This window comes from Cynoglossus semilaevis, chromosome Z (assembly GCF_000523025.1).
Source record: "Cynoglossus semilaevis isolate Cse_v1.0 chromosome Z, Cse_v1.0, whole genome shotgun sequence".
Classification (NCBI taxonomy): Eukaryota; Metazoa; Chordata; class Actinopteri; order Pleuronectiformes; family Cynoglossidae; genus Cynoglossus; species Cynoglossus semilaevis.
In genome coordinates, this window is record NC_024328.1 from 3417675 (window position 1) to 3427492 (window position 9818).

Here is a 9818-nt window from a genome sequence, read left to right on the forward strand (position 1 = left end):
GAGAGAGAGAGAGAGAGAGAGAGAGAGAGAGAGAGTGGGAAAGAGATGCCTACATGTGCGATTGAAGGTGACACGTGACACACTGCTTACTCTTGGCACCACTACCTGCATTATAGCCCATTGACTATTTTTATTGGATGATGTTGTATTAAGAGATTAATGAAGTGTTGTGCAAACTGACATTAACCTCCAGCCTTAATAACACTCAACCAGCACAGATTTCTCAAGCAAAATCAGTGGTATAATAAAATAATCATAAAAAACCCACATATGCACACCAGCTATGACATAGCAGAACGGATATTGGATGATAACTGAGTCCTTTTTATGGCCTACAGACTTAAATTGAGTTTGACCTACTATTGTATGGTGTATTTTGACAGGGGCTGCGGACAAGAGACTCTGATGGTGTGAGAAAGTCAGCAAGGGACCTTTTCAGCTTTGGCAGTGTGGAAACCAGCCTCTAGTGTGTGTTTATAATTGTATGTGGTGAAATGATTTAAGACTGAGCAGGTTCACTTCTAAACTTAAACCATGAGAAATACTCAATACATACACATACATTGATGCAGACATTTCTAGCACTTCTAGCACTCTTCTTGCTGATAAACTAATAGTGTTCCCCTTACAATATCAGAATTATGATATGTTGTAACTAATAATAATAACTGATAACTGATAATGGTATAGAGGACAAAAATTATGTGCAGATACATACGTGATGTGGCGGAATATATATATACCATATAAAAATGACATACACAGTTAAAACAGACTGGAGCTATACTGTATGTATGTTATCAGTCTTCACTTTACTGTTCTCCCACTATTGTATAGCTAGAAAGCTAGCAATATTAAAGTGACATAAAAAACCCAAAGTGAAATACTTTGAAATATCAAACATCATCTTGTATGGGCCACTGATGGGCCTCAAGCCAAAGTTTGGGCACATGTAGTCTGAAAGGACTTAAGATAAAATTGATTTGCACAGTAAACTACAAGCTACAAATTATGATTATTTGGATAGAGCTCTGTGAAAGGCCAAGGCCTAAGTTGTTAGTGTGACTCATTACACTCCAACTATAGGACCATCCGTGATTTTTTTTTATCTCAACAATCTGAGACACTGGGCTGAATCACATGGGCCAAAGTTGCATTATGATCAGAGTGCATATTTGGAAACTCACAAGGGGCTCAAAACTAATACACTTTAATTTAATATGGATTTAGAAAAAGGTTTTTTATGCACAAAGCTCAATCAGTGACTTTCACATTAAAAGAGCATTGGATTTTTTTTTTTCAGAATAACTGCTAAATCCTGAACTCTCAGTTTTTTTTAAGATGATGAGAGCCTGAGTTCTCATTATCAGTACAATTGGCGAGACATTGCTGCATTCAAAGACCGTTATACTACTCCCAAGTTTCTGGGAAACGTCGCCTCTTTCTTTGGGGATGCAGATGAGTCTGGTGCACTTGACATCTTTTCATGACCCTTGTCGCCCCCCATCCCTCCCCCAATCCTGGCCCCTCCCGGCCCCTGCAGGCCCTCACTCAAGGTGCTGTCTGTCATATTGGGCCTGCGTGGCACAGCATTGCCACTTGCCCCACCGAGCGTGGGAATGGGATCGTCCAGTCGTTCACATCTCCTGCACTGCGGTTAACGGAATCAATTAAGCAGGCCCGACCCCCCTGCATCTCCCCAAACCCCTCAGTTGCGGCCTCCCTCCCTCATCTCCTCCCATTTCTGCCACCTCCCTCCCTCCTATTCCTAACCCCACTCTCCCAACTCTCTCTCTGTCCCCCTCTCTCTCTCTATCTTTCTCTCTCTCTATCTATCTATCTATCACGATGCAAGCATGAGATGGGAAACACGGGGATTTGTGAATGTCACAAATTCCTAAAATAAAACAAATCTAAAAATGAAAATAAAGCCATATAACTGAAGAAGGAAATATTAGCAACAAACACCAGAGCAAATGTGTGTGTGTGTGTGTGTGTGTTAATGTCAATGCGTGAGTGTGTGTGTATGCGCGCGTTTGTAAGCGTCAGATTGACAGCTAACACACACATTCATCCACACCATCCACACCGTAAGTGTTACTTTACGTTAACTTAACCCCGTTTGTATAATGTTTTAGTAAAGTTAAAAGAAATGTTCGTTGCCACCGTATAAAATAACTACACAATCTTAATTTTGTTAAAATTAATACACTGTGAAAAAATGAAGCGTGAACAAAATCAAAGTTGTTTCTAGGCTGGAACCTTTTAGATTCCTTATTATAAGGATAACATTTCTTCCTGCGTTCTGCACAAGTCCTCGACGAGTCTGGAAGTAGTTTTTACTTTCGGTTATCTAGCTTTATGACGAGCAAAACACTCATACAGCTAGATAACCAAAGATAACAACAACACTTCCCAATCTGCAGCAATATTCCACACGTGATTGTCCTCTTCTCCAAGTTTCCACTTGGTATAAATTCCACAATATAAAGCAAAATCCCTGCAAGTCACATATTGAGTTTGATATTCCTCACATCCCCTTATGTGCACAGCCCTGAGCTGCTGTAACCCAGGTGTTAAAAGGTGTGGGGTAAAAAAGATATAATCCTGTGTTAATGTCATATTCACTTGACATTAACCAGTATAACTGAGCAGAAGTTGGCTTTGAAAATCGCGGGTAAGGTGCAGTCATCCTTGCACATGGGCCCTAATTTGCAATGCAAATATCCCCAATCCCACAAAAGGCTCTTTCGCCTCTATTAAGTCGTTGTGGCAGCAGCAATAGATATCCTGTGAGGCCGGCGCAGGAGAAACACGGCAGAGAAGTGAAGAAGAGAAGAGAAGGGGGGAAATCCGGTTTCCTGTGGAAAGCGCAGTAACAACACAGGGAATTACGACGCAAATGTTTCGGATTATGGAGGCAGGAGCTTGTTTTTTTTCTCCCTTGAGCAGAGTGTCGAGTTGTCCGTTTATATCCAGATCGTGCTGAGAAGATAAGAAGCCGAGGACTGTGTCGAGCCGAAGCAGCGACTCGCTGTACTGCAGACTTGGATGCTCGGTCGCTCAGAACAGAAGTGCGGGGAATAAGGGGCCATCCCCAAAAGGATATGTTGGTGGGTGCGGGGGGGAGCTGGGGGTGGCCAAAATATGGACCAACCCCGGTCAGGTCAAAGGGTCTCAGACCACGACAATGTAACTTCGGTGATGTCATGAAAAAAAAAAAAAAAGAAATCGCAAACGCGCTCTCCTCTCCATGCACGTTCCCTGATCCCTTACTCCACTCGCGTCGGAGTAAGTCCAGCTCAGAGGCTGGACGCGTTCCCTCTTCTTATACGGGGATGAAAATAGATGACAGGCAAACCATGTATTTTAATACAGAAAGACTGCTTTTAAAGGTAGTGCGGTCGGAAATGGCAGCGATTTAACAATAAAAACACGACACCAGGGAAAGGAGGAAAAGGGGACCATCCCGGAGCAGTCCGAGCGCCAGCATCTCTGTCCACGTATCCAAAAGACGGGCTGCGTTTTCGGTTCCCGACAACATGCCACTCGCTCTATAGTTACTGATATGTATATATATATATATATATAGTCTCTCGTCTGTCAATTTTGTCGATACCCTATACCTCGATATACGCATTTTCTGTCATCCCCTCTGAAGGCTATATATGTATTTATATATTTATACATATACATATACAGTATATTGAGTAGGTAGGTTAGTGTCGCCTTATAGGCAAAGTAAAGCCCAGGGGCTGTCAAACAGCACACAGATTTTAGATTGGGACATTTCAGTTTAATCAACCTACACCTCTGTTAAACTGGCCTGGTATGTAACACCTTTACTACATGGCACGGTGTGGCTCATGCAGCTGCAGCTAGTGCTTATAGACCTGAAGGACAACTTTGGGTTCGGATCATAAAACACTTCCCATGGAAGGAAAAAGCCATCTTGTGACACTGGCTGACTCAATTCAAGCGTGTCTGGTGGGGTGCGTGTGAATAGGCTGCCTGTGCGCACACACAGGGAACGGGAATAATCAGGATGTGTCACATTAAATATAACAGGTGTTCCCTTCAAGTAATGCTACTGTATTAAATGTGCCTCACAGGGTTGCTGTGTCTTCGGTGATGGGAGGGGCAAACAAGGATTCTCTCATTACCATATGTAAGTGCCGTTACGGCCCGTTGCTTTCAGTGTAAAAGGCAAAACTATTACCATCATTATTAACGTAATTTCTTCAGATCCACCTGCACCACGGTGCCAACACTAGAGTCTCTGAACGTCACAACTGTCTCATGATAAAATATTTAAAACACAACTTTTGCGCTCATATTGTCAGTATCCTACCTCATCGTCGTCACACTGCCCTCCTGGTGAGGATTAGATTAATAAAGTTTAATAAAACTTAATATCATTAGAACCCACAGCTCATTAGGAGTTAAAGAGGTTTCAGTGTGAGGCCTCCCACTCAGAGGCTGTGCTTTAATTACACCATGACATATTTGATTAAACACTTTCCAACCTGCTGACCTGCGTTCAGTAAGAATTACGCGAATCTCCGTGAAGGTTGAGGACACAAAGCTGGGCGAGGAGCCAAGATTGTGCGTAAATCGTGCACTTGAAATGTTTTTTCAGCTGATGTTTTATTTAAACAAAGTGAAGTTAAGCGTGTGTTAACTTCACTTTGTTCATGAAGAGTTTTTATTTTTTATTTTTAACTCTTCATCAACACAACAATAGTCTCTTATTTCTCTTCTAGGTCGTTGAGTGACTGTGACTGATTGTGGTGACGTTGTTCTTTGGTTTTAAGGTCAACTTTTCCACTTTTTTTTTGTTTCTACTTTGGATTCGTACACTTTTGAATAAACTCCACCTCAACTGTATATGTTTGTATTTTCTATTTAAATATATACTTTTATAATATGTATTCTAAATGTAGCTTTCATAATTCTTGAAATTTGTATAAATCGACCATGGTACTAAAATATGTGAAATATGTGTAGTTTTAATAATGAAAAATGTTAAAGCCAGATTAAATGATAAAACGTTGAGTTATTTTTATTTAAGAGTTATTCTCTCTTGCGTCAGAAACGGATATGAACTCTAACTGATTTAAAAAGAAAGTGTATAAATAGAAGCTTTGAAAGAAAAAAAGTCAATTATTACTTATAACTTTACGCTTTACAAAACAACCATAACAAAAATGCTGATTACTGCCAAGAATGAGTCTCACCGGTGCGCTCTATAGTTTCAAAGTGTCAGGTGACACATCCACAGCCAGGAAATCCACATTTCCGTACACAAAACCCATCTAGAATGTCTCTAGTCTCACAACAAGCCCACATGTCAATTTAAAAACACTCATTCAACTTTTCTAGAGCGGCTTTTACGCACACGTTCAGCACTACACACGTAGCCCACTGAGGCAGGGCACAAAAGTTGCACTTACTTTCTCACAAAGGTGAGTCCCCAAAATCTCTGCAACCGACCACAGAGCGTCCCGTGAGCAGGAGACTGGCACGGTTCTCTCACTTTGTTCCGTGTCTGCCGTGCCTTGCCGTGCCTTGCCGTGTCGCGCCGTGCCGTGCTGTGTGTGGTATAGGTTTCCCACCCTTTCAGATATCCCATGCAGCCGCATGTATTCATTGGTTTGAAGGGCGGCAGAGGGGGCGCATCACTTTAAAATTGCCGCTAACACTCGGTAAGCCCGCATTATAGGCGTGCTACAGCTGCTCTGTGCAAAGCACGACGGACATCCCAAGCACATGATAGATGAAGAGAAGCAGAAGGACGAGGGGGGAGAGAAGGAGGGAGGAAAGTAGAGAGGGAGGGAAGATGGGAGGGAGACAACTTTCCCATAACGTCCATACATACGCACCAAAAAGAAAGGTGCGTGGACACTTTGGGCTCATAGTGGGCAAGTTTGTTTTCTACTTCCTCCTGTTGGTGGGACGGTCGGATGATGGGGGTGATGATGATGCGATGATGGGGGAGGAGAGGAGGACGTGCTCGGAAATTCAAACAAGTTCCCTCGGTTCTTTTGTTGCACGCACGAACTGAGGAAGCATTGTTCAGGGCTGTTTTTTTTTTTGGCGTGGTGGACCGCTCTCCTATACCCTCCCAGTACCTCCCTCTCTACCTCCAAGTCTCCCTGTGTCTCCCTCCGTACCTCACCTCCCTCCTTCTCCTCCCTGACCAGGTTACGAAGTCAACCCTCGCAGTTGGGTGGTAATGAATTTGCTGCAGGCGCTTGGCTAACGCGTTTTGACAAACGGGACGCATTTACCGGTTTTGCGGACAGAGGGGAAAATGATTTGCTGCGCACAATTCCCCAACTACGTCCAGAATGGGGTCAATAATGAAAAGAGAGGAGCAGGGGGAAACGGTGCATCGAAACTTCTGTCTAAATGTTTTTGATTTGATCTCTCTCTCGCTCTCTCTCGTGTGTGTGGGCCCATACACAAGCCAAGCACACCTGTGAAATGACCCCTCTGTCTAATTAAACACAACTTCACGTGACCTCTCCAATATAAGACTTTCTCTCTCACACACGCACATCATTGGTACAAGAAAACAAACACACACACACTAAAACTGTGTTGACCTTTAAACTCCATAGAACCAAAATCTTTGCCCTAACCCTCACATCATGCCTAAATCTGACGAAACAGCAATTCTCATCTTCATCCAAACTTTAATTATCGGCAGAGAAATGAGATTCTGCCTCATAAGAACTTGGTTAAATATTCCATAGAACTATGTAGGATCTAATAAACCCTGATGTTAGTGTTTAGGTGTTTAACAGTTGTTGAAATGACCTTAAATAGAAGACAAAGTGTTGGAAACATTATATAAGTTAAGGAGGAGGATTCTTATAGTGACAACACACTTGTATTTACTGTTGTAAGTGCCTTTTAATAGTAATTGTATTTTGCAAGAAAATATCTGCAAAAATGACTTTTTTTTAAATCAATCACATTGTTTTGTTACCTTTATTTCTTATTTCCCAGCCATTGTTATTACTTGTTGTTATTTTTTCTTATTTTAATGTTTCAGCAGACCGGAAATCACTAAATGTCACATTATTATTAGAGAGAAAATTACAAATGTAAATGAGGCACAAAGCATCCTCTCCCATTCACCTCCTTCCCATCATCACTCCCTCCCTCCTTCCTTTTCGCCTAATTGCAGGCGTATCCATTACATTCAAGCGGATTCACGTTTTAGTTTAACAGCGAGGGCACGTTCAATGACGTAGACAAGCATATCAGCTACGTGCAGCCATATTTAAATATATGAAGACAATTAGCGCATCAAAATATGCAAATCCCGCTTACTGGGCTACACGGTCCGCCCTGGCGCAGTCGGAGTGTAATTTCCCCCCAGCCACAGCTACTTCTTGGGTGTTTGATTGCCGTTCTGAAAGCCATGATATGCAGTCTTTGTATTTTTTTTTTTCTTCTCATTTTTCTCCCCTTCAAGATGCTTCGTTAAGGTGAACGGGACGGAAGGGAGACGTGTATTCACGGAGAGAAGGGGAACCGTGGCTCCTGCGTGGAAAAACCGCCCATGCGTAATGAGACGGACCCGCTCTCTGCCATTCTCAAATCTGCGGCGCCGTTGGCTCTGGTGGTGTGCGTATAATTTTTAATATTGATGCATATTCAGTGGATAGATTTGCATTACATACTTTCATGCTCGTGTCGTGTGTGTTTTGGCATCTTCTACAGACGCGGAGACCATTTTTTTTTTTTTTTGTTCTGCTGTAGACACGGTTTTTATTTCGTTAAATTTCACACTTTATACGTTTCAATTTTTTAACAACTTAAACCACGCACAGTGACGTGATATCGGCGTTACTGCAGTTTTTCTTAACAACATTGTCCCTAAAATGTAAATCATGTTAATGTGCCATATTGGATTCTGAATAGTCAAATGCAGCAATGCATGAACAAAGAAGCTGATCCGGCAGGCAAACAAAAGATCAGATTCAGAGGTAAAAACACACTGCAGAGGACAAGAGGAGGAGGAGAAGGAGTAAGGAGGAGGTGAGACGACTGCTACATGACGAAAGAAGGACAAAGTCTCTGTGGAAACTAATAACCAAAAAATAAAATAAATTAAAAAAAAGTCTCTTGCCGGTACAGTTTCTATGAAATCCAATGACTCTGCTGCTGCGCTCACATTTACAACTATTCCTCAAACTGTCTGCGCCGTGCGTGTACGTGCACGGTGCACTGGTGCGCGCAAAGCAAGCGTGATGCGCAAAGAACTCGTCTTTCCAATAACGTATAAAAACGGATAATTAAGCAGGCCTTATTTTGCAGATTTGGGTTAATTCAAACCTTTTAAACTTACCTCCAATCCACAAATATCCACCCCAGGCTACGGCAGCTGCTGCTTCAAGTCGTCTGGAACCGCTAGGTTCCGTGTGTGTTCTTCTCCATAAAGTTGACGGGACGTTTGTTTTTATGTTTTTTTTTTTTGTTGTTGTTGTTGTTGTTTGTTTGTTTTGTTTTTTTTCCTAGAAGATGAAACGTTTTTGTATTTCTGCTAGAGCAGAAACCCAAAGGCTGCTGTCCTCGTCATTAAACCCTGGTCTTTAACAGCTCGTGGCTGAACGCCAGTGGTCAGAGCGTGGATCACGTAGATATTCAAAGCCATGGGAGTCCGTTAGCCTACCTATTCCAGACACCCACTCCAAAATAATTCATATTTATCCAATTACTATGATACTGAGTGGCAAACGTTGGGGTATTGAGCCCCTTTAATGGTGTTTTTGCATAATTTGCTGCATTTAATCCACTGTTTACTCCATAAATTGATATATATTTTATTTGTATAATAATTATCTACATATTGATGCAGATAAATGTTTCACAGATATATTAAAATTGGCTAATGTCTGGGAATTATTATTAAACTTCACATTCTTTTGTAATATTTGAAAAAAAGCTGTACATGTAAAAATGAGGATATAATACATTTTGCAGGAAGATTAAAACTTTACGCTTGGATTTTGTTTCAAATAGGCAAATGTACTGCACACACACGTCCGTAGACAGGCAATGGGAGTGAAGGTGTACAGCAGCCTTGGCTGCCGCTGCTGTTGACTGGTCCTCATTTGAATCAAGTATGAGAGAGAAATATTCATGGGTTTACACTGGGTTACCCATCTGCTCCCGATGATACAATAATAACTTGGTTGCATTTATTACGTGGATCTGTGTGATTACACAGACACCAGGCCGCGGGTTAGACTACAGCCATAACAACACTTTATAAAAGTGATTATAAATAAAAAATCCGATCAAACGGCGGGCTCGAAAACGGAGGCACATAAAATATGACAGTTCAAAATTCCATGCGTTTTATTTTTACAGGGAAATGTGGCGCCATCAATATGGTGTTATAATTTTGTATTTTATTTGTGACTGGTAAAACATTTGAAAGACTAAATGAAGGAAGAACCTTGATGTGCAAAATTATATCTCAGTAACACAAAAATCACATTAAATAATTCCAGTTCGTCTCCCATACAGCAAATCTTAATACTCCATTAGTCCTAATGGTAGCTCCATTTCTAACATTCTCCTACCAATGTATTAACTATTATAGATAATAATAATAATAATAATAATAACGACAATGGCAATAATAACAACATCAACAGCAGCAACAACAACAACAACAATAATAATAATAATAATAATAACGACAATGGCAATAATAACAACATCAACAGCAGCAGCAACAACAACAACAACAATAATAATAATAATAATAATAACGACAATGGTAATAATAATAATAA

At 41.2% G+C, this 9818-nt stretch overlaps 1 long non-coding RNA gene across 1 annotated transcript in view; it reads right to left on the minus strand.

The window, feature by feature from the left end:
• Positions 1-8741, minus strand: part of LOC103397503 (uncharacterized) — a 40277-nt gene extending 31536 nt beyond the window's left edge. Inside the window, exon 1 of the long non-coding RNA XR_523451.3 lies at positions 5454-8741. This is a non-coding gene — a long non-coding RNA (uncharacterized LOC103397503). The remainder of the gene's footprint in view (positions 1-5453) is intronic.
• Between the last annotated feature and the right edge of the window lie 1077 nt (positions 8742-9818).